This window comes from Macrotis lagotis, chromosome 2 (assembly GCF_037893015.1).
Source record: "Macrotis lagotis isolate mMagLag1 chromosome 2, bilby.v1.9.chrom.fasta, whole genome shotgun sequence".
Lineage (NCBI taxonomy): Eukaryota > Metazoa > Chordata > Mammalia > Peramelemorphia > Peramelidae > Macrotis > Macrotis lagotis.
The window spans coordinates 262,030,431-262,056,985 of record NC_133659.1 but is presented as its reverse complement, the minus strand read 5'-3'; the positions used below and the strand labels follow the sequence as shown (position 1 = coordinate 262,056,985).

At 37.5% G+C, this 26,555-nt stretch overlaps 2 pseudogenes; both read right to left on the bottom strand.

The window, feature by feature from the left end:
* Nucleotides 1-1,968: 1,968 nt before the first annotated feature.
* On the bottom strand, nucleotides 1,969-2,901 carry LOC141511674 (acyl-CoA-binding domain-containing protein 6-like; annotated as a pseudogene).
* An 18,720-nt stretch (nucleotides 2,902-21,621) lies between these two features.
* Nucleotides 21,622-22,455, bottom strand: LOC141511673 (tubulin alpha-1C chain pseudogene; annotated as a pseudogene).
* Between the last annotated feature and the right edge of the window lie 4,100 nt (nucleotides 22,456-26,555).

Genomic DNA, 26,555 nt, shown 5'->3' with positions numbered 1-26,555 from the left:
CCTTTTGCCTCATTTTTTTTCCTTGTGAGTAGTTCCTCCACTTTCAGCAAAGAAACTCAAGGAATTCTAATCTAAAATGATCAAGGTCGGAGCATAATCATTTCTATAATCACTCAGTAAGAGTTAAGGGGAAATCAAGACCAGCTGTCCACTGGTATAATGGATAATGCCAACACAGCCCTTATGATACAGAGTTAATTCGCTGTGTTATGATAATATTAACTACTTCTGGAAAATATCTTGGTAACTTAATGAAGAAAGAGTTAAATATCTTGAGACTGGCTTTAGAATGCATTTGATACTTCTAAGGTGATGGTAATATTCAGTGAAAGATCTAAAGTTGTAAAGCTAAACTCAAAAATTCTTAAAGTGAAATAAATAAAAAATTATATCTCCCACTAAGTCTCATTGATTTTGGTTTGATATGAAAATAGAAAAACAAAAGCTTGACTAATACATATCAAGGTCAAATCGTCAAATGTTGACAAAAGACAACAGTGTTTTACATGGAGCAGGTGCTTAATATTTACAGAATTAGATGAATGATTGCTCAAGCACCTGCCCTTTAATCCTGTATAGAACAAAAACTTTACTAAATTTGCTCTGTTACTAATATGCACAAAATAACAATAATTTTAAAAGGACATGCAATAATTTTGCATCTTGTCTGCAATTAGGAGAGATGGATTCTCACACACACACACAAGGGTACACAGTGGAATAAAGCCAAAGTAAGCTAAGATGTAGTTTGAATGCTAAGAAAGGAGCTCTAAGATATTGAAAAAATTCTCTAAGAATGCCAGTGAAATTTTAAGAGCTTCTATATATGTGTGCCAGATTTTCAAACATTTAAAAAACTGAATACTGGTGAAAGATGCTGGTCAATATCCTAGAAGATCTAGGTCTTCAGGAAAGCTTGAGAGCAATCCAACATGAGAAGCCCTCATCAACATGTCTGACTTCTGCCAGAGAAGCCCTCCTGCAGGAGGGGGTACAAGCTGATGGAAAGTTTTGCCAACAACCAAAGTTCTAGGCCTGCTAGTATTTTGATGAGTTCAATTATTACCTCAAACTAACTTCCTACTTAATTTGTACAATAATGGCTTTCAAAAATTTCCTGGATTAGGTTGAGCCAGGATAAAAAGGCAATCTTAGAGCCCAAGATGGATACTGGCAAAATGCTTAAAAAAGCATCCACACCCATTTATAGAGGTTACCTAGGTGTCTACTCTACTCTCAAAAGCACTGGGTAATCGTGCATCATTTCACATTAGACTTTAAAAGACTCTCACTTTAACATAATGCTGCCATTCTTCTGACAAACATTTTATCTGAAGGGAGAAGATTAGGTACTAAGAAAATTCCCCTCTCTTCTTCCAAGTTGTTTAGAATACTGGTTTAACTAGTGCTTTGTCCATTTTCAACATTTCTTCCTCTGAGTTTACTGAATTCTATTCTAAAATACACAAGATCTGAAGGTTTCCATAAAACAGTTGGTTTTCCTTGTCTTCCACATCCCTCAAAGAATACAAATTTTTTTCCTCACTGTTTTTGACCATTATCTCTTCTTCTCTTCTCAAATTTGTTTGTAAACTGAGAAGTATACTTGGAATGTACTTGGTCCAGTTGTATTAGTGCCACTGACAATCTGGGTACCATCAAATCAGTTATTTCTTGAATAGATGTCCTCATTTTCTATGCAACACAGTCATTTTTTTGCTCATATCTATATTTTAAAGAGTAACCATATTTAATGTTGTGAAAGATGATCTGCTACCTTTCTATGCCCTCGAGTAGTGATAAGTATCAGAGTATGTTCAAAGAACGAGATCATATTATGTTCTGTATATAAGTTTAGCTAATCTCCCCAATGTGTGCAGATACAAGGAACTGCTGAAGCTTTGAACCCCCCAGTCATGAGTGTCCTAGTCTTCATTAGCCAATGCATACAAAAAAGAGTGGCAGAGAAAGACTACTATTGCAGTTTTCTTTCATTATTGAAGCCCTGGGCTAGAAGAGGCTGCAGCTTCCCAGTTGCAGAGTTAAGCTTTGCCAGCTGTGTGTTGCTGTAGGACTAAAGAGACAGCCTTGCAGCCAGTCACCTCCTCCTGCAGACAGCCGTCCTGGTCTGGCAGGGTGGGGTCAGCTCCACACTTCAGCAGCAGCTCCACTATGTCTAAGAACTCACAGGCAGAGGCATGATGTAGGGCTGTCTGGCCTTCACCATCCTGACAGTTTATGTCAGCTGTATATTGCAGCAAGACTGTTACTAGGTCCTTATGTCCTCGGTCACATGCCCAATGGAGTAGCGCTCTGCCTCTTCATCCTTCATGTTCACATCCACTTTTTTTGATCTGATGGCTTTGGTTATGTGGTCAATGTTGTTTTCCCTGCAGTAATCAAATATGTTTTTGTCTTCTTCTCTGATAGTTTCTTCTTGATACAAAGAACTAACAACTGGTCCACCAAACCCAGCATTTACTTCTTTGCCTTTTTTCTCTGGCATAAAAAGATGAATGTTGAAAACCATCTTTGCATGTCACTGAGGATTCCAATTTGGATCCAATTTTTTAACCATTGCAATATATTCCTGCATTGCTTGGCTAGGACTTGAATCTCCAAGTGCCTTCCACGCTTCCCATTTCTGTTTCCCCTCAAAATCAAAGAAGTTTAGTTTAGGTGTATTACAATTTCCAACTTTGACCTGCTTGTACCTGGCGTACAGGTAGAGGAGCTGCTCCCTGCTGGCGGCCTGGACCAGGCCCTGCAGCCGCGCCGCCACCTTCTCGAAGAGCTCAGGCCGGCCTGCCAGTGCCCCGCGTCCGCGGACTCCTCCCCGGAGCTCAGCTCGCCGCAGTTGTCGCCCGTCGTGGCCCACGGGGCCGGGGAGGGGGCCGCCATGGCCCGCCTCGGCCCGGGCTCCGGAGCCCATCCCTGTCAGGGCCTTTCCGGGTGTGGGCGCCGGCCCCGGGCTCCGTGCTGCGGCCAGGGGAGTGGGCGGGTCCGCGCGGCAGGGCCTGTCTGATGTCAGGAGGAAGGGGAGGTAGCCCGGGCGCGGGCGCGGGCGCGCGGGGAAGGGGCGGGGCGGCGCGGCCTGGGGCTGTCCCTGCTCAGCCCTGGTAGCGCGGTCCGAGTGGGCCCAGCCCCGGGCCCGGCTCCCGGCCCGGCTCCCGGCCCGGCTCCCGGCCCGGCTCCCGGCCCGGCTCCCGGCCCGGCTCCAGGCCCGGCTCCCGGGGTAGAGGGGGCCGCGGCGGGGCCCGGCCTCAGTGGCGCCAACTGGCGAACGGGGTTCCGGCTGACTGCCGCGGCCCCGCCCCGCACGTGGGGCCGCTCCCCATTCGTTCTTTAAAATGAGGTTATTTAGTTTCCAATTAGTTTTAGTTCTTTCTTTCCCTGGGCCATTATTGCATGAGAGTTTTATTGCATTATGAACCGAGAAGGACGTATTCACTATTTCTGCCTTTCTGTATTTCTGTATTTAGCTTTTTATGCTCTAGTAAATGGTCAGTTTTTGTGTAAGTGCCATGTCCTGCACAAAAAAAAAGTATATTCCTTTTTATCCCTATTCAATTTTCTCCAAAGGTCTATCATGCCTAGGTTTTCTATTAATCTTATTTACCTTCTTAACTTCCTTCTTGTTTATTTTATGGTTAGATTTATCTAAATCTGAGAGTGGGAGGTTGAGGTCCCCCACCAGTAGAGTTTTGCTGCCTATGTCTTCCTGTAAATCATTCAACTCCTCCTCTATGAATCTGGATGCTATACCTCTGGGTGCATACATATTTAGTATTGAAATTGCTTCATTGTCTATGTCTATGTTATGTATTTTAGGAGGATATAGTTTCCTTCCTTATCTCTTTTAATGAGATCTATTCTTTGCAGCTCCTTTATCTGAGATAAGGATTGATATCCCTGCTTTTTTCAGTTCAGTTGAAGAAAAATATATTTTGCTCCAACCTTTTGCCTTTACTCTCTGTATCTCTCTACTGAAAATGAATTTCTTGTAAGCAGCATATTGTAGGATTCTGCTTTTTAATCTATTCTACTATTCATTATTGTTTTATGGGAGAGCTCATCCCATTCACAATCAAAGTTATATTAAGTCTTTATTGACCTCCATGCTATCTTCCCTCTGTTTGCATTTTCCCCTTTTTTCACTTTATCCAAATTTCCCAGTATATTGTTTTTGAATATCTCCACTTTCAGTGTGTTTGCCCTCTCATATCTAACTGCTTCCCCTTTCTTTCCCTTTTCCCTTTGCCCCTTCTTCCTTCCCTTCCTTCTGTTAGTTCCTCTTTTCCTCCCCCTCTTTCTCTTTTTAATACTTGAAAGGTAAGAAAAATTTCTTAACCGAGTTTGTGTATGTTTAAGCCAAATCTGATGAGAGTAAGATTCAGATGGTTCTCACCTCTTCCCTTCTTCCTCTCTATTGCAGTAGGTCCTTTGTACCTCTTTATGTAATGTGATTCATCCCCATTCAATTTCCTCCATCCTCCTGTCTCTTTGCTCTCTCCCCTTTTAAGGAGATATTGTTTTTAAGTCATTCTATCAGAGAGTCATGGTTAAGTCACAAGCATCTATCATTTTGGGCTAACTATATTCTCTCTAATAGTGTTACAGTTCTCCAGAGTTATGAGAGTCTTTCTCCCAGGTGGGGATATAGCCAGTTTCATATTATTGGACAGCAGTGAATTACTTTTTCTGACATAGGGTCATTTAGGTGTTTTATTTCCTCTTCCTTTAACCTGGGAAATTTATATTTTCGCAAATATTCGTCTTTTTCACTTAGATGATCAAATTTGTTGGCAGAAAGTTGGGGAAAATATATCTGAAATGTTACTTTAATTTCTCTTCATTGGTACCAAATTCACCTTTTTCATTTTTGATATTAGTGATTGGTTTTCTTCTTTTGTTTTCTTAATCAAATTAACCAGAGGTTTATCTTTTTTTCATAAAATCACCTCTTCTCTTTATTTATTAGTCTAATAGTTTTCTTCCTTTTTTTATTAATTTCATCTTTAATTTTCAGAATTTCCAATTCGATATTTTATTGGAGATTTTAATTTGTTCTTTAACTTCTTTAGCTGCATATTCATGTACAATCATAATTAGCAATTTAATAGCTAAGTCCCTTTTCAGTCGTATCTAACCCCTTATCAAACCATCTGTTGTTTTCTTGACAAAAGTACTAGAGTTTGTCATTTTTTTCTCTAGTTCATTTTACAGATGAGAAAACTGAGGGAATGAAAATTAAAGCCTTGCCTTGAATCCCACAGCCAGTCACTGTCTGAGGTCAAATTTGAACTCTGAAAGATAAGTTCTTCAGATTCCAAATCTGGCACTTGATCCTCTGTGCCACACTGCCCCATAAAATAAATGCTATTTTGTTAAAAAAAATGACAAGCATAATCTGAACCTTTATCAAGTTGTAATCGTTTTTGTTTGTGAAGGGTCTTGCCTCTATGTTGGTAGTTTCTGATTGATAAGTATAGTATTGGTGACTGAAGTTTGAAGAAATCATTTTAAAAAAAGACAATTATGAAGTTTGCTATTTGGAATGAAACTTCCTTTCACTTAAACACTAAGAGACCTGACAGTCTATAAGACTATCAAACTGAAGGTCTACAAAGCCATTGTGCTGGCCTCATTGTTTCATGCAATGTTAAACCTGGACAGTCTACCAGCACTATGTCTGGAAGCTGAATCATTTCCATTTAATTTGTCTTAGGAAGATTCTGAAGAACACCTGACAGGAGAAGATACCAGACACTGAGTTCCTTTCTCAAACTAAACTGTCTAATATTCCAACATTACTATACAGAGTGCAACTACAAAGGACTGAACATGTTATTAAAATTCCAGATGTAAAATTGACAAAAAAAAACTATTTTGGGGGGGGGCAGTTAGGTGGTGCAGTGGATAGAGCAGCAGCCCTGGAGCCAGGCGGACCTGAGTTCAAATACAGCCTCAGACATTTAATAATTGCCTAGGTGTGGCCTTGGGCTAGTCACCTAACCCCATTGCCTTGCCAAAAAACAGCAACTGGGGCGGCTAGGTGGTGCAGTGGATAGAGCACCAGCCCTGAAGTCAGGAGTACCTGAGTTAAAAATCTGGCCTCAGACATTTAATAATTACCTAGCTGTGTGGCCTTGGGCAAGCCACTTAACCCAATTTGCCTTGCAAAATCCTAAAATAAACCCCAACAACTATTTTATGGAGAACTCACACAGGGCAAGTGCTTACACAGGGGTAAGAAGAAATGAGAACAGAGACACCTTGAAGGTCATGCTGAAGAATTTTAGAACTGATTCAACAGAATGGGAGACACTGTCACAGAACCACCCAATGCATCATGCCCTCATCAGTGAGTGTGCTACACTCTTGGAGGATGGCAGATTTAGAGCAGTTCAAAGGAACTGTGACATCTGTAAGTTTAAAGATCCCACCCCAGGAGTTCACATGGACTATTTGTGCCCAACGTGTGGTAGAGCATTCCAAGCTTGAATTTGTCTGATCAACCACAGTAAGACACAATACAATCTGTCTGAAACATAGTGATGCCATTTTTGTTCTTTTTCGATAATGGACAAGAACCATGAAGATGCAATTGCAGAGTTTTTAATTGGTCTACTCTCAATATTCGTGTACATCAAGGAATAGGAGGGTCCAGAGAGAGGGAAAGAGAAGGGGAAGAGTCAATTAGTGGAGCATACAAAATACCCAATGATGATTGTGGAATAAGTTCCTTGTCTTCTATAGGTATAGATTTTTGTTCTCTAAAATAATGGCAATCATAGATCAGCATGAGAGATAAAAATAAGGAAAAAATTGCAAATATCGTGTGACTTACCAAAAAGTGGCACCATGGCATGATGCAAGTGGATAATGTTAGAAAACATGTCACTGATACAACTGTTCCCTGCAAAGTGAAATAAAGTGAGTTAGCTATGCCTGTTTGTAGGGGGATCTTGAAGAAATACTAGTGAATTTATCTCTCCTCCCTAGAAGGCCCCATTGTAATCAATTCTTAATTTATTGAATAATTTAGTGAATTTATACATTGCTTCTTTAAATTGTAAGCCCTACCATTTTCTATTCTATTTTTAATTCCTTTAAACCCTGGGGAAATTGTACTTTGAGAACAGTGGAGAACTGCTTTTTTTTAACATTTTAATATTTTATTTGTTTCCCAATAATATACAATAGTAATATGTATTCATCATTTTTTGCAAAGCTCTGAGTTCTTCAATTTTTACTCCCCTTCCCTCCCCCCCAAGAAAGCTGTCTGATATTCCCTACATTGTTTTCATGCCATACATTGATGTAAACTGAAGGTATTATAAGAGTAAACATAAACCCCTTATCGCCCCCAAGAAGATGAGAAACCTCAAGACGAGAGGAAAAAAATTGTACTTCAGTCTATGTTCAGATTTCAATGGCTCTGCCTCTAGGGTGAGGTTTTTTTTTTATCATAAGTCCACTAGAGAAGTTGCTTCAATATTTTCCCCACAGCTGCTATTACTAGCTGTAACTCCACTCTATTTCTCCCCACTCTCATTTATTCTATTCTCTCTCTACTCTCTCTCTCTCTCTCTCTCTCTCTCTCTCTCTCTCTCTCTCTCTCTTCTCTCTCTCTCTCTCTCTCCTTTTGTCCTGGCCCTGTCAAAAGTGTGTTTAATCTGAGTACCCTCTCCCCCGATCTTCCCTCTCTTCTATCACCTATTCCCCCTTCCCTTTCCCCATTCCCTCTTATCCTGTTCCTTGCTTCTTATTTTTCTCTAGGAAAAGATAGATTTCCTCACCCTATTAAGTGTGTATATTATTTCCTCTCCGAGTCATTTCTGATGAGAATGAAGGCTTACTCATTCCCCCTTGCCTCCCCCGTCCACTTCATTGAAAAAGCTTTTTCTCGACTCTTATGTGAAATTTCTTAGCTTTGTCTTGATCTCCTTTTCCTTCCTCCCAGTCCTTTCCTTTATCACCCATTGACTCCATCTTTTTACTATATTATACCATTATATTCTACTCCTTCCTATGTTCTGTCTATATATGTTCCTTCTAACAGCCCTTATAAATGAGAAAGTTCATATAAGTTATCAATATTTTCTTCCTGTGCAGGAATACAAAGAGTTCAGTATCATTAAGTTCCTCAAAGTTAGTCATTCTCTTCCACTTCCTCTATGGTCCAAGAGAGTCCTGTACTTGGAGATCAACCTTTCTGTTCAGCTCTGGTTGTTTCAATAAGAAAGTTTGAAAGTCCCCTGTTTCATTGAAAGTCCATCTTTTCCCCTGAAAGATGATGTTCAATTTTGCTGAATAGTTGATACTTGGTTGTAAACCAAGATCTTTTGCCTTCCAGAATATCATATTCCAATCCATATGAGCCCTTAATGTAGATGCTGCCAGATACTGTGTAATCCTGACTATGGAGCTTTGGTAGCTGAACTGCTTGTTTCTGGCAGATTTTAGAATTTTCTCTTTGATTTGGGAGTTTTGGAATTTTGCTATAATATTCCTGGAAGTTTTTCTTTTGTGATCTCTTTCAAGAGGTGACCAGTGAAGTCTCTTCGTTTCTATTTTAACCTCTGTTTTGAGGATCTCAGGGCAATTTTGCTGTATTATTTCTTGAAAAATGAAGTCTAGGCTCTTCTCCTGGTCATACCTTTCAGATAGCCCAATAATTTTTAAATTATTTCTTCTGGTTCTGTTTTTAAGGTTGGTTGTTTTTCCAGTGAGATATTTCACATTTTCTTTTAATTTTTGACTTTTTTGGAAGAGTTTTATTTCTTCCGAATTTCTTGTAAAGTCATCAGCTTCCTTTTGTTCCATTCTTCATTTGAAGGAGTTATTTTCTTCAGAGAGCTTTTTTTTCATCTCCTTTTCCAGTTGGTCAATTCTGCTTTTTAAGACATTCTTCTTCTCATTTGCCTTTTGTTTTGCTTTTTCCATTAGGCCTAAACTGGTTTTTAACATATTATTTTCTTCAGTATTTTTTATATATCTTTCACCAAGCTTTTGATTTTATTTTCATGATTTTTCTGCATCGCTCTCATTTCTCTTCCCAATTTTTCTTCATTCTCCCTTAATTGTTTTTCAAAGTCTTTTTGAGCTCATCCATATTCTGAGCCCATTTTCTATTTCTCTTGGAGGTTTTGGATAGGGAAGCTTCTATTTTGTCATCATGTGAGTATGTGTTTTGATCTTCCATGAGACTAGAGTAATTCTCTATGGTCAGATTCTTCTTTTTCTGTTTACTCTTTTCCTTAGCCCAAGACTAATTTACAGCACTTCCAAGGCTTTGGGTGTTTTTGGAGGGGACACTCCACTGGGAACTTTATTCCTCCAAGTTCTTATGCTCTCTTGCCTGTGCTTTGATATGTAGATGGCCCCCATACTTCCCTCTGCCCTAGGGCTATAGGGAGGGATCCTTCCTTCTTAGTATGGATGCCCAAACTGCAATATCTGAGTACAGGCAAACAGTAGAGTCCTATCTTGAGGGAGAGCAGAGAAAGCTCTGCAGACTTCCCTTACCTTCTCTGGGGGTGCTTTCTCCTGATTCTTGCTTCAGATTCTGCCACCAGTGCTCCTCACTCCACAATCACCTAGGTGCAGCAGAGTTCTCTCCCTGCCCCTTCAAGCTGTTGCTGGTGATCTCTATGTTGCAGCTATTCTTTTTTTTTCTCCACTCCCCTAAATGGGAGAAGTTTGGATGGAGAGTCTGCTTTCTGTTCTTTTTGCCATTTCTGGAGTGGAAATTTCTTTACAGTGGAGAACTTTCAATAAATTGTTAGTAACTGCCAAGTACTCCACCCCAACACCCCAAAATTTTTCTCCTAGTTGAAAAGTTTTTAAAGTATAGGCAAAGAAATCATTAAAGAGGAAGGGAGGATAAAGAAAATGCCTTTAGGAGTAGGGGAAGGTGATCTGGATGCAAGTACCTAGAATTACTATTATTTATTTAACCTTACTATTATTTATCATTGAGAGATTTCCAGTCTGCCTCTTGGGGTGCTGAATATAGGGACCATTTCATTCATAAGGATGTTCTCTGTCTACCATGGAGGGGAGCAACACCCCTCAGAGTCTGGAGTCCTATGTTCCTAGCTATAATAACCTGAGTCTTTACCTCTAGTGACAACTGTTGCATACCTTGCTGGTTAACTTATCTGTTCCTCATAATTAATACTCGAATGTTGAAGAGGCAGCAGACAAAGATGACAAGTTCTCTGCTTATTTTACGAAATGCCAGAGCTTAAATATCCTCCTAGTCCCTGGTTTACTCCCAATTCAGGTGGAGTTCTCCAAATCAGCAAATCAAGCAAATGCCTCCTTATTGGTGGACAGCAGGTGTAAATTTTACTTCCTCAGGCTAGTACTTTTCACACAATGATGCTATCACTAGCTTAGTGTTTAACACAGTGCTCTGGGAAGTGTCTGAAGAAAAGAAGATACAGAGAGACTACCCAGAAAATTAGGTCAAAGGTAACCTGGGCAAATGGACCTCTAGGCCATTCCTAGTCATGCAATGACCTCTCTGTTACTCTCAACAGTCTCTTACAGCCAGCACCTAATTGTGGGAAAGCTGGGGTCAGAGCAGCGGCCTTACTGTGCAAGCCAGTGTGCATTGAGCATCTTCTTGAAGTGAGTGGGCAGTTGATGTGATGAAATTTGGAGCAGGAGTAGGAATCCAGCAAGACCAGGCCCTGAGTGCTGGAAACTTTCAGCTACTGGAAGGTCCACTGGTCTGGTAAACTAGGGAAACTAACCTCTCTCCTAAAAATAGGGTTAGGGACTAGGAACAGGTAGAAATTCTCTCTCTCTCTCTCTCTCTCTCTCTCTCTCTCTCTCTCTCACACACACACACACACACACACACACACACACACACGCACATTAAATAAAAATTTTAACTAATATATCTATCACCCTTAAGCTAAACACAGATCCCTGACAACTTGAGCAGGTAGAGCACTGGAACTCCCTCTTACCAGGTAGACTTCAGGGAGCCCACTTGCTTGGTGGCTTGAGTACAGAGCCCCCTGGTGTCAGCAATGGTATTGCATTCCTCCTATGAGCTCTGGCTGAATCTGTAGGAGATAATTTATTTTTATTATTTGTCAATTCCTCTTCCTGGGTCACTGTCTCACCCAAAGAAGGACCATAAGAAATCCCTGATAATAGATGAATGATTAAAATGACACATTGCATTACTAAAATGCCTCTTGTATCACCTAGGATAGCTACAGAGTCAGGCTATTCATGTAGTAAAGCAAATATTTATGAAAAATCTACTATTTTATTTCTACTGGGAGAAAATAAAAGTTTTCTCAAATATAAAAAAAATCACACTCATTTCTGTCCTCAGTAAAATGAAACAGAATGAAAAGACTTGAACTTAAATGGCTGAAATCAAAGTCATGATGAACTGGGTGAGAAAATTAGTAACACAAGCTCTCATGTCTCGGAACAACTTTGTAAGAATTGAAATGTAAGTATCATTATTCCTAGAATACTCAAAATAAATTCGCAAAGTATTTTCCCAGACACAACATGGACTGCAGTTCTATATTAAGGAAGGAAAAGTCTCAGACCCAGTTATATGAATACAAAGAGAGCACTTGGGATTCTTTCTTTCACATGCATCTTCCTGCCATGAAATTCTTTCTGATGATTTGTTGCAATCCTTCCTTACCTATTGAGAAGTGTTTTCTCTAAATCAGAAGTTATTTATCTGGAACCTAGAGACCCCAATGTGATCCATGGATGGATTTCATGTGATTTGATTATTTGAATGGGGAAAAAAATTTATATTTTTTACTTTTATTGCTAAATTTCATCTTTTTTTAGTCTTGAATATATTCATAGTCTTACATATTTCATTTAAAAAATTTCAAAGCCACATTTAGAGAAAAGGTCTTGGAGTCTTTTCTAGACTATCAAAGAGGTCCAGGCCTCTAAAAACATTAGGAACTCTTTATATATGTATATGTATGAAAGTCTTTCTAGACTTTTCTGAAATCCCATCCCTCATGTTTTCTTATAGAACTATAGTGTTCCATCACATAAATATACCACACTTTGTTCAGTTATACCCCATTGATGGGCATCCCCTCAATTCCCAATTCTTTGTCACTACAAAAACAACTGCTATGACTATTCTTGTATATGTATGATTTTTATATTTTTTCATGACTTCTTCAGGTTACAGACCCAGTAGCGGCATTGCTAGATCAAAGGGAATGTACATTTTAATTGTTGAAAGTTTGATTGGCACAGCATTAAATAAGTAATTTAATTTTGGTAGAATTTTCAATTTTATTATATTAGCTTGATCTGTCCATGAGCTATACACCTTTTCCTAGGTATTTTGATCTGATTTTATTTGTGTGAAAAGTGTTTTATAGTTATTTTCATAAAGCTTTGCAGAGCTTTTTCATCTATTTTTTCAAATAGTTTCTGTAGAACTGGAAACAATTGGTTCTTTATTGTTTGCTAGAATTCAATTGTGAATTCAACCAGTCCTGGAGATTTTTTCTTAGGGACTTCACTGAAAGTTTATTGAATTTCTTTTTCTGAGATAGGGTTATTTAAACGTTTAATTACCTCTTCTTTTTTGTTGGGAATTTATATTTTTTGTAAATAATTATTCATTCCACTTGGATGATCAAATTTATTGGCATGTGGTTTGTCAAAATGGCTCTGAATTATTACTTAAATTTCCTCCTCATTGGGAATGCATTCACCCTTTTTCTCTTTTGATACTAGTAATTTGGTTTTTTTAAATCAAATTAAGCAAAGATGTAACCATTTTATTGATTTCCCCCAGAAAAAAAACAACTCTTGGTTTTATTTATTATTTTAATAGTTTTATTACTTTCAATTTTATTAATTTCTCCTTTAATTTTCAGAATTTCTATTTAATTGGAAATTTTTAATTTGTTCTTTGTCTAACATTTTTAGTTGCATACTCAGTTTATTAATCACCTCTTTCTATTCATGTAATCATTTAGATATGTACTATATCCCCTAATAATTGCTTTGACAGTATTCCATAAGTTTTGGTATGAAGTCTCATCATTGCCATTGCCTTGGATAAAATCATTAATTCTTTCTATGATTTGTTGCTTGATCCACTCATTCTTTAAAATTAGTGTATTTAGTTTCCAATTTGTTTTAGATCTATCTCTCCATAGTCCTTAATTTCATGTGATTTTTATTGCATCATTATCAGAAAAGGATATATTCAATATTTCTGTCTTTCTGTATTTGATTGTAAGGTTTTTATGACCTTATACATTTTCAGGTTTTTTTTTGTAAGTACCATGTACCACTGGGGGAGAAAACATATATGTTCTTTTCTATCTCCATTCAATTTTCTCCACAGTTCTATCATATCTACATTTTCTAACATTCTTTTCATCTCCCTAACTTCCTTTTATGGTTAGATTTATCCAATTCTGAGTGAGGGAGGTTGAGGTCCTATGCCTTTTTGTTAACTCCTTTGCCATCTCCTCTAAGAATTTGGATGCTATACAAATTGGTGCATACATATTTAGTATTGAAATTATTTCACTGTCTATGGTACTTTCAGATGGATATATTTTCCTTCATTATCTCTTTTAATGCAATTATCTCTTTTTTTGCAATTGTGTTGTCTAATTTAGGGATTGCTATCCCTGCTTTTTTCACTTCAAATGAAGCATAATATATTCTGATCCAGCTTTTTGCTTTTCCTCTGTGTGTATCTCTTTGCTCTGGGTATCTATCTATCTATCTATCTATCTATCTATCTATCTATCTATCTGTCTGTCTGTCTATCTTTCTATATATATGTGTGTATATCTATATCAATAGATAGATATAGATGTAGATAGAGATAGAGATAGATTAGATATAGATATAGTTATAGTTATAGTTAGATATAGATATAGATATAGATATAGATATAGATATAGATATAGATATAGATATAGATATAGATTACTTATAGATATAGATGATATAGATATAGATATATCTGTGGGATTCTGGTTTTTCATCCACTCTGCTATCCACTTTCATTTTATGAGGGAGTTCATCTCATTCACATTCATTAGTTATAATTACTAATTCTTTATTGCCTCCCATGCTATTTCTCCTTTATTTGTATTTTTTCTCTTCTTTTATATTATCTCTCATCCCCTTTATTTTACTTCTGCCTCCCTCAAAGTGTTTGCCCCTTTTCTATTCACCAACCTTTTTTTTTCCTGCTTCCTTTTTTCATTCTTCCTTTCACTCTCTCCTATCAATCCCCTTTTCCTTTTCCCCTCCTAATGCTTGAAGGGTAAGATAAATTTATAAACTCAACTGAGTTTGTGTGTTAATCCCTCTTTGAGCCAAATCTGATGAGAGTAATAGGCACATCTCACCTCCTCCTTTGTTCCCCTCTATTGCAATATGTACTTTGCACTTCTTCATGAGATGTAATTTACTCCATTCAACCTCCTCCTTCCTCCATCTCTTTACTGTTTCTCTACCTCCAGTTTTGATGAAATATTTTTTTTGAATCATTCCATCCAAGACATGGACATACCACACATGTCCATATCTTCAGTCTAGGTATATTCCCTCTAACAGAGTTACAATTCTAAAGAATTATGAAAATCTTTCTCCCAGGTTGGGATGTAACCAGTTGGATAACAGTTTTTTTCTTTTATCTTATTTACCTTTTCATGTATTTCTTGAGTCTCTTGTTTGAAGATTACATTGTCTATTAAGCTCTGGTCTTTTCATCAGGAAGTATTGAAAGTCATCTATTCATTAAGTGCCCATCATTTCCCCTTGCTGGAAGATGTTCTCCTCTGTTCTACTTTGACTTCTGTTGAGCCAAATATGTTAAGAAGCTTCATTCATGTCAGTTTTGAGGGAAATCCAGGGGACTTTAATTACAGGGTCTATTTCTCTTTGTCATCTTGATCAGAAGGTAAACAAGTCTTGCAGTTGATTCAAGATATAATTAGTTAGAAATGGGCCTATACAAAGTTGCATTCTCCATTTTCTGTCTCTCAGTATTCCCAAATAAAACTGGTTTGATTTCATCACATAAATGTTTGGGAGATAACTTAATTGTTGGAAAGAAGGAAATTCAAATCCTGTCTCTGATACATACTAACTGTGTGATGTTGGAAAGTTACTTTACTTTTGAGGACATTGTTGTTCAGTCATTTTAATTGCATATACTTCGATGAGCCTATTTGGAGTTTCTTGGCAAAGGTAATGGAGAGGTTTGCCATTTACTTTTCCAACTCTTTGCACATATGAGGAAATTGAAGCAAATTACATTAAGTGACTTGCCTAAACTCACATAATTAATGAGTGTCTGAGGTTGGATTTAAACTCAGGTCTTGGTGACTCCATCCACCAGATTCTATCCTCAGTGTCACCAATGATCTTGATGGCTTTGGGAAGCTCTTTAAGACTAAATTTCAGACTTCCTGCCAAGATAGGCAGTATGCTAAGGTCTCCTGGTTTCCCCCTCAGAAATAATATGAAACAAACCTCTTAAAAGAAATCTGATCAACAAAACCCAGAAAAAGAAGCTAGGAGAAGAACATCTACCTCAAGGTCTGGCTTTGGGGATCATGGGCGATCTGGGAAGGAGAGCAGAGAGCAGATAGCCTGCTGGGAGGAGTGAGAGATGAACTAGCCTAAGATCAGTCATGATGGTATTGACTGTGGGAGCCATGGTCCAGAAGCCAACTGGGCACAGAGGCATTGGCTGTGGGACTGATGGTCTGGGGTGCTCTGGCGGGGCCAGAGGGCTGCAGACATTGATCTCCTGGGCTCCTCTAGTCTGGAGGACCTCAGACTCCATACCTTCTCTTCAGTTGAACCCTCTTCCCAGAACAAACACAGTAACAGCTCTTCATATTGTAGAGTTTGAAGTTTTTTAATAAAAAAAAAAAAACTTTTCCTTATTTAATTTTGCTATCTGTTATACTTTATTTTTCTTCCTTAAGGATGTGATTTCTTTCTCATCACATTCAATCACATTCATCACAATAGATTGATGTTTACCATGGAAACAATGTAAAGACTGCCTTCTGTGGGGAGTGGAAGGAGGAAAGCAAGATTGGGGGAAAATTGTAAAATTTAAAATAAATGAATAAATAACCAAAAAATAAATAAATTTAATCTGCAGTTAAAAATAAATAAACACCACCTTGGTCAATATTACCTTATCCAGTTTAAAAAGAGACTAAATTTCTAACAAGACATTAAACATCCCCAAAAGTAAAGGACATTTCCACATCCCATTGGTTTTCTTTTAAGGAAATATCTTTTCAAGGTAATATTAGGGAAGTTACAAATGGTCCTCTTTCCCATATATTGGAGAATTACATTTTTCCTGTTAACACTGAGGATACATGAGAAAAAAAGCATCAGAACATATACTATTATATTCTTAGTTGTGTTGTTTTAGAAGCCATCAAATTTTAAGAGAGTAAGGAATAGCACATACAAGTATGATAAATTGTTTTATTTCGTGTTTTCTAGTTAAGCTAGAGGATAGAGATCCATCTCTAGATTTGTGTCTCTTCATGTAGAAAAATGCATATTGATAAAACTGTCTCTTTCTTTCTCTTTCTCTCTATGTCTTTCTCCCCTTCTCTATTTTCTTTCTTTTTTCCTCTTTCCTCCTCTTTTTGAATTTATCTTTCTTTTACTTCCCTTCCTTCCCCTTTCTTTCTTCTCTTTCCCATTCTTTCTCTCTTCCTTTCTTACTGTCCTCTTTTTTCTCCTTTTCCTCTCCCTCCATCTCCCTCTCCCCCTTTTCTGCCTGTCTGTCTGTCTGTCTGTCTGTCTGTCTGTCTCTCTCTCTCTCTCTCTCTCTCTATCTATCTATCTCTATCTCTTTATTGCTTTCTCTTTCTCAATGTAAGTCATCACTTTCTTTTGGGGGAGGAAAATCAAAAAGTCTTAGTGTTGTGTAGAGCATTGCGAGGTTAAGTGATTTGCAGGGGATTACTCTGGTTTGATGGAGCTGTCATAGTCTCATAGACTTCTGTCTTCTTCTCTGCCAAAGTGAGCACTATTCTGAAATTGGTAGTTCTCTTCTCATTTATTTGCTCATTCTTTCAACATCTCTACCTACTTACTTCTCTCCTCTTTGTGCCCTTCTTTACAAATATTTCTTTCTTTCAAGACCAGACTTGGTATCGTTTTTCAACAGGACTACAACTCCTCTAAAAATTCCTTTTCTAATATAATGGAAGGAACTAGATATAGAATGTGACATCCTTCTGGAGACAAGGAATAACATTTTTTATATTAGTACTGTGTAAATCTATAAACTCATGACATACATAATTCAGTGGAAAGGAGGTTGTTATAAAATTTCTCTGGCATCAATTAAAATGTATATTACAGAATATTATAGTATCAAATATAATTAGATTTTTTTATTTTTTATGTTCATTTATTTATACATGCATATTTCCAAGTTATAGGTTTCCCTCCACCTTTCCTACCCACTCCCCTCCTCTCAGTAGGGAATAGTCAGGTTAGCATTTTACATATATATATTTCCTTAAACATATTTGAAAATTAATCATTTTTATCATGAAGAATTAGGATTAAGGGAAAGATATGGAAAAGAGATGATTTTTTAAAAGTGTTCATCAGATTTGGTAGGGGTGTTTGGTTTTTTTTTCTGTGTGGTTTGTTTTATTTTGTTTTTTTCCCCGGGTTGGAGATTATATAGACCATTACGAGTCTAATACAGTTGTCTTAACAATCTGGACTGTAGAGAGGAGTTGGTTGTTCATCACATAATGTTGTTGATATGTACATTGTTCTCTTGACCCTACACCCTTCACTCAGCACTGGATCCCGTAAGTCATTCCATGCTTCTCTAGAGAGACCCATTTATGTTTTCTTATAGAAAAATAATATTCCATAGTATTCATGTACCATAACTTGTTTCGCTATTCCCCAGTTGATGGACATCCCCTCAGTTCCCAATTCTTTACCACTACAAAAAGAGCTGCTATGAATATTTGGAACATGTGGGACTTTTCCCATTTTTTACAATTTCTTCTGGATATAGTTCTAGAATTGGAATTGCTGGTTGAAAGAGTATGAACAGTTTTATTACTCTTTGGACATAGTTCCATATTGCTCTCCAGAAAGGTTGAATCCATTGACAACTCCACCAGTCATGAATCCATATCCCAATCCCCCCCCACAACTTCTCCAACATTGATCACCTTCCCTATTTCTTATCTGAGCTAATCTAATGTCACACCTATTAGATTAGCCCAGATTTTAGAATTGAGGCCTTTATCAGAACTCCTGATTGTGATGATTGCTTCCCAGCTTTCTGCTTTCCTTCTAATTTTGGCATGACTGATTTTTATTAGAGCAAAACCTTTATAATTTAATATAGTCAAAGTCATTAATTTTTCAGTTTATAATGTGCTCAAATTCTTATTTGGTCATAAATTTAACCCTTTTATATAGATCATATAGATGAGTATTTTTTCTGTCTATTAATTTATCTATGGTATTGCTCTTCATGTCTAATTGTACCCATTTTGGCCTTATTTTGTTATAGGGTGTGAGATGTGAATCAGTGCCTAGTTTTTCATACTATTTCCCACTTTTCCCAATAATTTTTGTCAAATAGTGAGTTCTTATTCCTGAGGCTGATGTCTTTGAGTTTGTCAAATAGTAGATTGCTGTAGTCACTGCAGCTTCTTTTGAACCTGTCTTAATCCACTGATCTATTCCTTATTTCTTAACCAGTACTAGGGAGTTTTGATGACTGTTGCTTTATAGTATAATTTTAGATATGGTAGAGTTAGGCCACCTTCCTTTACAATTTTTTTGGTTTGTTTTTTGCAAGACAGTGGTGTTAAGTGACTTGCCTAAGGTCATACAGCTAAGTGTCTGAGGCCAGATTGGAACTCAAGTCTTCCCAACTCCAGGACTGGTGTTCTATCCACTATATCACCTAGCTGCCCCTACATTTTTTATTAGTTGCCTTGCTATTCTTGCCCTTTTGTTGTTCCAGATAAATTTTGTTACTATTCTTTCCAGCTTGGTAGAGTAGTTATTTGTAATTATATAATTAGGTTTTAATGAATTATGTGAAATATTTCATTGTGAAATGCAAAGCAGTTCTAAAAAATTTATATTTTAAGACTTCAATGCAAAATGGATCTTTGCCTTTCATTAGTTCTTGCCACCTAATCTAACAGGTTTATTAAGGTCCCTCTGAGCTCTTTAGACAACAAAGTGGCACAATAGATAAAGTGGTAGTTTTGAAGTCAGGAAGATTCATCTCCTGGAGTGAAAAACTGGCCTCAGATACTTACTAGTGACATTAAACAAGTCACTCAACACTTTTTGCCTCAGTTTCCTCATCTGTAAAATAATCTGACAAAGAAAATGCCATACCACTTCAATATCTATGCAAAGAACATCTCAGATTAAGTCATGAAGAGACAGCTGTGAATGGAAAAGATTGAAAATATATAGATCTTACATTCAATGGAAAAGATATTTGTTTTTGTGAAAGATAACATGAGCCAAGGAATGTTAACTATTCTATTCTGTGAGAGGGAGTGGGGGAAAATAGGACTCAGACACACTTGGGGTTCCTAGACCATTGCTGAAAGTGGAACTTGGAAATGGGATCATATTCATTGCCTGTCATCAAAACTCCAGTTTGAGGGGTTCTGATCATAAGGAGAAGTATGGGGAAACTTCATTTTGATAAGAAAATATGGAGAGGTTTCTTGAGAAGGTCAAAGTGCTGATGGAATCATGTTTCTTCAAGGGCCTTATAAAGATACCAAAGACCAATGGAAGTTGAACATGTAGTGCACCTTGCTTCCTCTGCAGGGGATCTAATCCCCTGTTTACTTCTGCGTAGAGACATTTGCTAAATCTATAAAGCTTGGTCACTAATCTTTTGTCATGGAGTTCATGATCATAAGTGCTAACAAATGTCATTCTTTTCACCTAATATTCAGTTATTGTTTCATTCAAAACTAGCAGACATGAAAGAGTTGATCAGAGAAGCTAGGCCCAAGGAAATGGAGGAAAGAGAGAGCTCCTCCTCATTTTCTATTATTGTAGTCATAATACCCTCTCCATGATTATCTAGAAACTTCAAATAATACCATTTTTAATCATTGTTACCAGGTTTCAGATTTTAAAGAGAAACCTCAGGGTTATTTTGATTTCAATTTCCCTTAATGTTAGTGTTTTGGAATATTTTCAGTAGGATATCAACTTTCCAACTCTTTTCATTGTAAACCTTAATCTTCTGTATAGATGTGTGTTATCGATCTTAATTGTATATGACCCTGTTGATGTTATAAGGATTCCTATCATTCAATGAAGCTTACAGTCCACTTTCCCCGAAGGAAATAGATTGATAGGAATTTATAAGGAAGGGTGACACAGAATAGTGAAGAGTTGAGATAGTGTCTATTTCCGTGGTGATTTTTTTTAAAAGAAGATGCCCTATGTGTCTTACTTAAATTAAGTGTTGTCCACTTTTTTTCTCTGAATATGGATGGCATTTTCCAACTTGAATCTTGTGGAGTTGTCTTGGGTCAATATATTCCTGAGGATAGCTAAGGAAATCATAGTTGATCATCTCACAATGTTGTACTTACTCTGTATAAAATTCTGATTCTGAAGATCTTTGACTCTTGAGTCAGAGGACTTGAATTTAAATCCACATTCTGAAGGGCATAACCTGATCAAATCACTTTATTTTACACATTCTCTGTTCACTTATAAAATGAAGGGTCCTGACTAAATGACTGTTGAGACTCCCTTCTTGTTTTAGCTCTAAAGAAACTTATGATATTCTATCTCTGTCTAGGAGCAGTCTTGGGGAAAAAAATGGTTTGGAAAGGTCTTATTTAAACTATGGTGGAGTAGTCCATGGTACATATTCTGAGAAATTGCCCTGAAGAAGGTGAAGATAGAAACAAGAACAAATGATGAGATTAGCCATGTGGGGTAAGTGAAAAGGAAGAATTGAGAATGACAATGAATTTGTGAGACTGGGTGACAGGGAGGAGAGTGGGAACCCTTGGTGGTAATTGAGAAGTGGCAAAGAGTATAAGATTGGTAGGAATGATATTGATTTCTGTTTTGGATGTGGTTAGTTGAGGAAGTTGATGAAACAATACTAATGTTCAAGAGAAATGTTAGAATTTTATATAGATCTGGAAATCATTTTTATATGGATGATCATTGAACACATAGGAGTTGATATGATCACCATGTAAGATTGTTTAGGGGAAAAGAGAAGAGGTTAACACAAAAATCTTTGGGAATAGTCACAGGTAGTGGGCATGACATGAATGAAGAACCAGGAAAGGAAACTAAGAAGGATGTGTCCTGTAGGTAGGAAAAGAAACAAGAGAAAACTGTGTCACAAAAGCACAGAGAATTAAAAAGTTTTCATGAAAAATTATTTGACTAGGAAAAAGGTTTCAGAGTGGGTTTAGGAGATCAAGAAAGAAGAAGAGATCATTTGGATATACAAGCAAGAAATCACTGGGAAATTTGAAGAAGGTAGTTTAAGAAGAATGATGGTGGCTAGACTGTGCAGTATTAAGAGATGACTGGAGCATATGTGGCCAGAGGGAAGTGGATACGGGGATAGGGCACCAGGTTGGTCTGGAATTCTGTCAGATCAACATTCAGGGCACCATCAAATCGGAGAGAGGCAGTAATGGAGGACACAATTTGGCTAATAAGGCGATTCAGATTAGTGTAGGTGGGGCGTTCGATATCAAGGTTTCTGTGACAGATATCATAGATGGCCTCATTGTCTACCATGAAGGCACAATCAGATTGCTCCAGGGTGGTGTGAGTGGTCAGAATGGAATTGTAGGGCTCAACTACAGCTGTGGAAACCTGAGGGGCTGGGTAAATGGAGAACTCCAGCTTGGACTTCTTGCCATAATCCATGGAAAGCCGTTCTATCAGCAGAGAGGTGAAACCAGAGCCAGTTCCACCACCAAAGCTGTGGAAAACCAAGAAGCCTTGAAGTCCTGTGCACTGATCAGCCAGCTTCCAAATCCTGTCTAGAACCAAGTCGATGATTTCCTTGCCAATGGTGTAGTGTCCTCGGGCATAGTTATTGGCAGCATCTTCCTTCCCGGTGATCTGCTCAGGGTGGAAAAGCTGGCAGTAGGTTCCAGTCCGAACTTCATCAATGACAGTTGGTTCCAAATCTACAAACACTGCTCTGGGGACATGTTTGCCAGCCCCAGTTTCACTGAAGAAGGTGTTGAAGGAGTCATCTCCTCCTCCGATGGTCTTGTCACTTGGCATCTGCCCATCAGGCTGGATAGCATGCTTCAGGCAGTACAACTCCCAGCAGGCATTGCCAATCTGGACACCAGTTTGGCCGACATGGATAGAGATGCATTCACGCATGATGGGCAGTGGGTCAAGCAGTGACTGCAGTGGCAGAAGCAGGGTACCAGGGCCTCGTTACAGCCCTCGACAAGCTAAGAGTCGAGGTAAGTAACACTGTCAGAGCTGAAGAAATTTGACCAGTCAAATAGCTGATAAGTATTTGAGGCTGAATTTGAACACAGGTCTTCCTGATTCCAGATCTAGCATTCTATATTCATTGTCACTTCTCTTGCTATGAGTAGTTCTCTCTGAGAAGTCTCTATGTCTTTAACTGCTTACAATCATGCCCTAGACATCATTCCTAGCATATGATATTCCCTGTAGTATTCTCTGGATTAAAGTACATTGTCTGGTACATAATTCCTCAGTTCACTTGATCTATATCTTGACACAGGTGGTGCTGCAGGAATGATTGAAGCTGGGAAGCTGGTGACTGCACATATTTGACTCACTTAAATCCAATATACTGGCAAGTCATGTCATCACCTTCTTAATATCATGGTCTTGGAGAAGCAAGGACAAACAGCAACAGATTAATCACACTTCTTCATCATACAATATTGCTATTTCTCTGTACAATATTCTCCTTGTTCTGCTCAGTTCACTGTGCATCAGTTTATGTAAATCTGCAACTTTTTCTGAAAGCATCCCAACCTGTTATTTCTTATAGTACGAGAATATTCTATCATATTTGCAACCCACAGCTTGTTTGAATGTTTAAGAAAAATAAAAATAAAACCTAATATAATCATAAATAACAATTTCTTTACTCTTCCTCCCATGTAGATTAGGCTAATTTTTTTTTTTTACCATTTTAGAGCACTTTAAAAATATTGAGAACTTCCTTTGGACTTGTTTTTGCAAAGGACTTAGAAAATTAACATCACTTCCTCATAGCTTGAATTTAAAGAAACTCAGATGACCTGGAATTAAAGAAAGTCCTCAAATCTCTGTTATCAACTTGAGATGGGAGCTTCATGGAGTTAAATCAACTCAAAGTGTTCTGAAAACCTGTGCTTGTATATTGAATACCTGTCTCGCTGTGGCTAAGTAAAACTCATTTTGTTACCTGTAGAAATATCTATGGATCTCATTTTGTTTCAGTAAAGAACTTAAACTCACTGGACATTAGTCTGACTTAAGCCTAACCCACTACAGTTGGAAGAATTTAGGTTCTATATCCTACTCTTCCAAATCCTCTTTCTGTGATCACATGATCAATGAACCAGTGCCAAGAATAAATGTAACCAGAGAGAGGGAGGCCAGTGATAAAATATTTTTAAGAAGAAAACAATCTTAAGGAGGGCCAGAAGTTGGAGATAATAAAAAAGGGGGAAAAGTTTAAGATGAAATCAAATTTATTACTTATAGAACAAGCAGTCTAGAGAGTCCAGTGAAAGAGATGACTGACTTTAGAATGAGACATTAATAAATTTGCATCAAAGATGATAGGTATTAAGGAGTTGTCACTTACAACTGGCCATTTCAAATCATTGGAATGAGATAATGGTGGAATGGGACTGTGCTTCTGACTGGAGAAATGAGTTTAGAAAGATCATCAGAACTGGGAAGAGATATTTTGAGAGGAGTTTTTGGTTAGAATGTTTATATCCCTTCCTCCAAGTCAAACCTTGCTGCTGATGGTGGGTGATGCTTTTCCTGTTTCCTACAACTCAGTGTCAGTTATCTTACAAATTACTACTTTGTATCTATTTCCATTTATTCTAAAATTCCATACACACATATATATATATATATATTTATTATGTATTCCATTTAATAAGAGCTCTTTCTGAATAAGAGCTGTTTCATTATATTTGTATATTTAATGCCTAACAGAGTGATCAGTCTATAACAAGCCTCAATAAATACTTGTTGATTACAGATTGATGATGTGAGAATAATCGCTGATTTTCTTTGAGAAATTTGTAATGTGATCCTTATAGATTTAAAATTATTTTGAATTTGGATTTGAATGTTAACAGAAAGTTCTCCTTTCCTCTCTGCTCACTGGCCAACTACAATCTTCATCGGACCAACAGTCTCTTGTGAATTGCAGCAGGGAGCTGACAGAAAAAAAAGTGAAAGGAAATTTGGGGTGCTATGTATCAGGTCCTCTGAGTGTTTTCTTGATAGAATTTTTAACAATTAATTTAATTTTTCCAATTACATGTAAATGCAGTTTTCAACATGCTTCCATTTGCAAGTTTATGATTTCTACATTTTTCTACCACCCTCCCCTTGGCGACAATCTGGTAAGAAATGTATATGAACAATCATGTTGAATATATTTCTATATTAGTCATATTGTGAAAGATGAATTAGAACTAAGGGGAAGAAACATGAGTAGGAAAGAAAAAAACAAAAAAATTTTAAAAATTGAACATAATGTGCTTTACTCTGAATTCAGACTCCATAGTGGATATGGATAGCATTTTCTATAATGGTCTCCCAGGTTTGTCCTTGAAACTGAACTACTGAGAATCATCTCTCAGTGTTGTTAATGTGAACAACATTCTCTGGGATCTGCTAACTTCAGTCGGTATCAGTTCATATAAGTCTTTCCATGCTTCTCTAAAGTCTGGTCACTCATGATATCTTATAGAACAATAGGATACCAAAGCATTCATATACCATAACTAGTTTAATCATTCCCAATAGAAGGGCATCCCCTCAATTCCAGTTCTTTGTCATTGCAAAAAGAATTGCTAGAAATATATCTGAACAGGTGAGACTGTGCTCATTTTTATAATCTCTTTGAGAGAGAGAGAGAGACCTAGTAGTGGCATTCCTAGATCAAAAGGTACACAAAAGTTTATTACTCTTTTTTGATTGATTCCAAATTGCTCTCCAGAATGATTAGATCAATTTTTCCACATCCTCCTCTGCACTGATGTTTTCCCCTTTTATTTCTGTTATTTTAGCCAATCTGATAGGTGTGATGTGATATCTCAGAGTTGTTTTAATTTGCATTTCTCTAATCAATAATGATTTGGAGCATTACCACATACTTTTAAATTCTTCAGTCTTGAGCTAGAAAATTGTTTTACTCAGTCTTTTTGTCAGTTCTGTTGTAGCCACTGGCTACTTGAGTTCGGTTCTGCCTATGAGGAATCATTATTCAGACTTGGGAAAGCAAGTGTGGAAATAAAACAAAATAAAAATATTACAAAAGGTTACAAGATATAAGAAGGTAGAGAGAGAGAGAGAGAGAGAGAGAGCTAGAGAGAGAGAGAGCTGGAGTCCAAACCAGGTTTTTATGTCTTCCACTTATCCAGAAGGCAAAAAGTGAACTCCCTTTTTCTTACTGCCAGTAATTAGGTAGAGGGTGAAAATCAATTTTACATTAAACACTCAATGGTAATCAAGAATAGGGAGCTCTCCACCCAAGCAGCCTCTAAGATTACAAATTCCTTCTTTATAATCATAATTCTCTACTTCTAGTCAATATACATCTCAAAAGTAGGTGGTAGTCAATTTACATCTCCACCTAATTTTTACATTTGCAATTTTCTTAATCTTTCTTCTGCATTACTGATAATTGAGAATCTATTTAGAATCATTATTTAAAGATATTTGGAGTGATTTGGGGGGAGAGTTTGGTGAGTCACTGCCTTTACCCCACCATCTTGACTCCCCCTACCCCACATAATTTATACAGTAACAATAATGTAATAAAGATAATCAACTTTGAAGGGCTTAGTAACTGGACTTCCAATCAAGATAGTGAAGAGAAGCCAGGCATTGTTTTAAGCCCTCTTGGCTTTCCCTCAGAACTGATAGGAATCAAGCCTCTTAACAGATTTTGGAGCAACAGAAAAACTGAGTGGAACATCTTCCAGTAAAGACTATCACCAAGGGGATGTGGACTTGCCCAGATCAAGGAGTAGAGACCAGGATATGGGCAGCAGAGTGAGGGAGTGGACTAACTTGAGAACCTCAGTGGTAGAAGTAGAAGCCTTTGCATTGAATGTGGTAGGCAAAGTGGTAGATCCCCAACACAACTGTCCAGGACACCCATTTCATCAGTCAGACAGCTAGTCTAGATAGCTTGAAATGCAAGCACCTGACATTCCTGTGGGAGGGTCTGTAATTCCCAAGTATTTCCAGTTCTTTTTTAT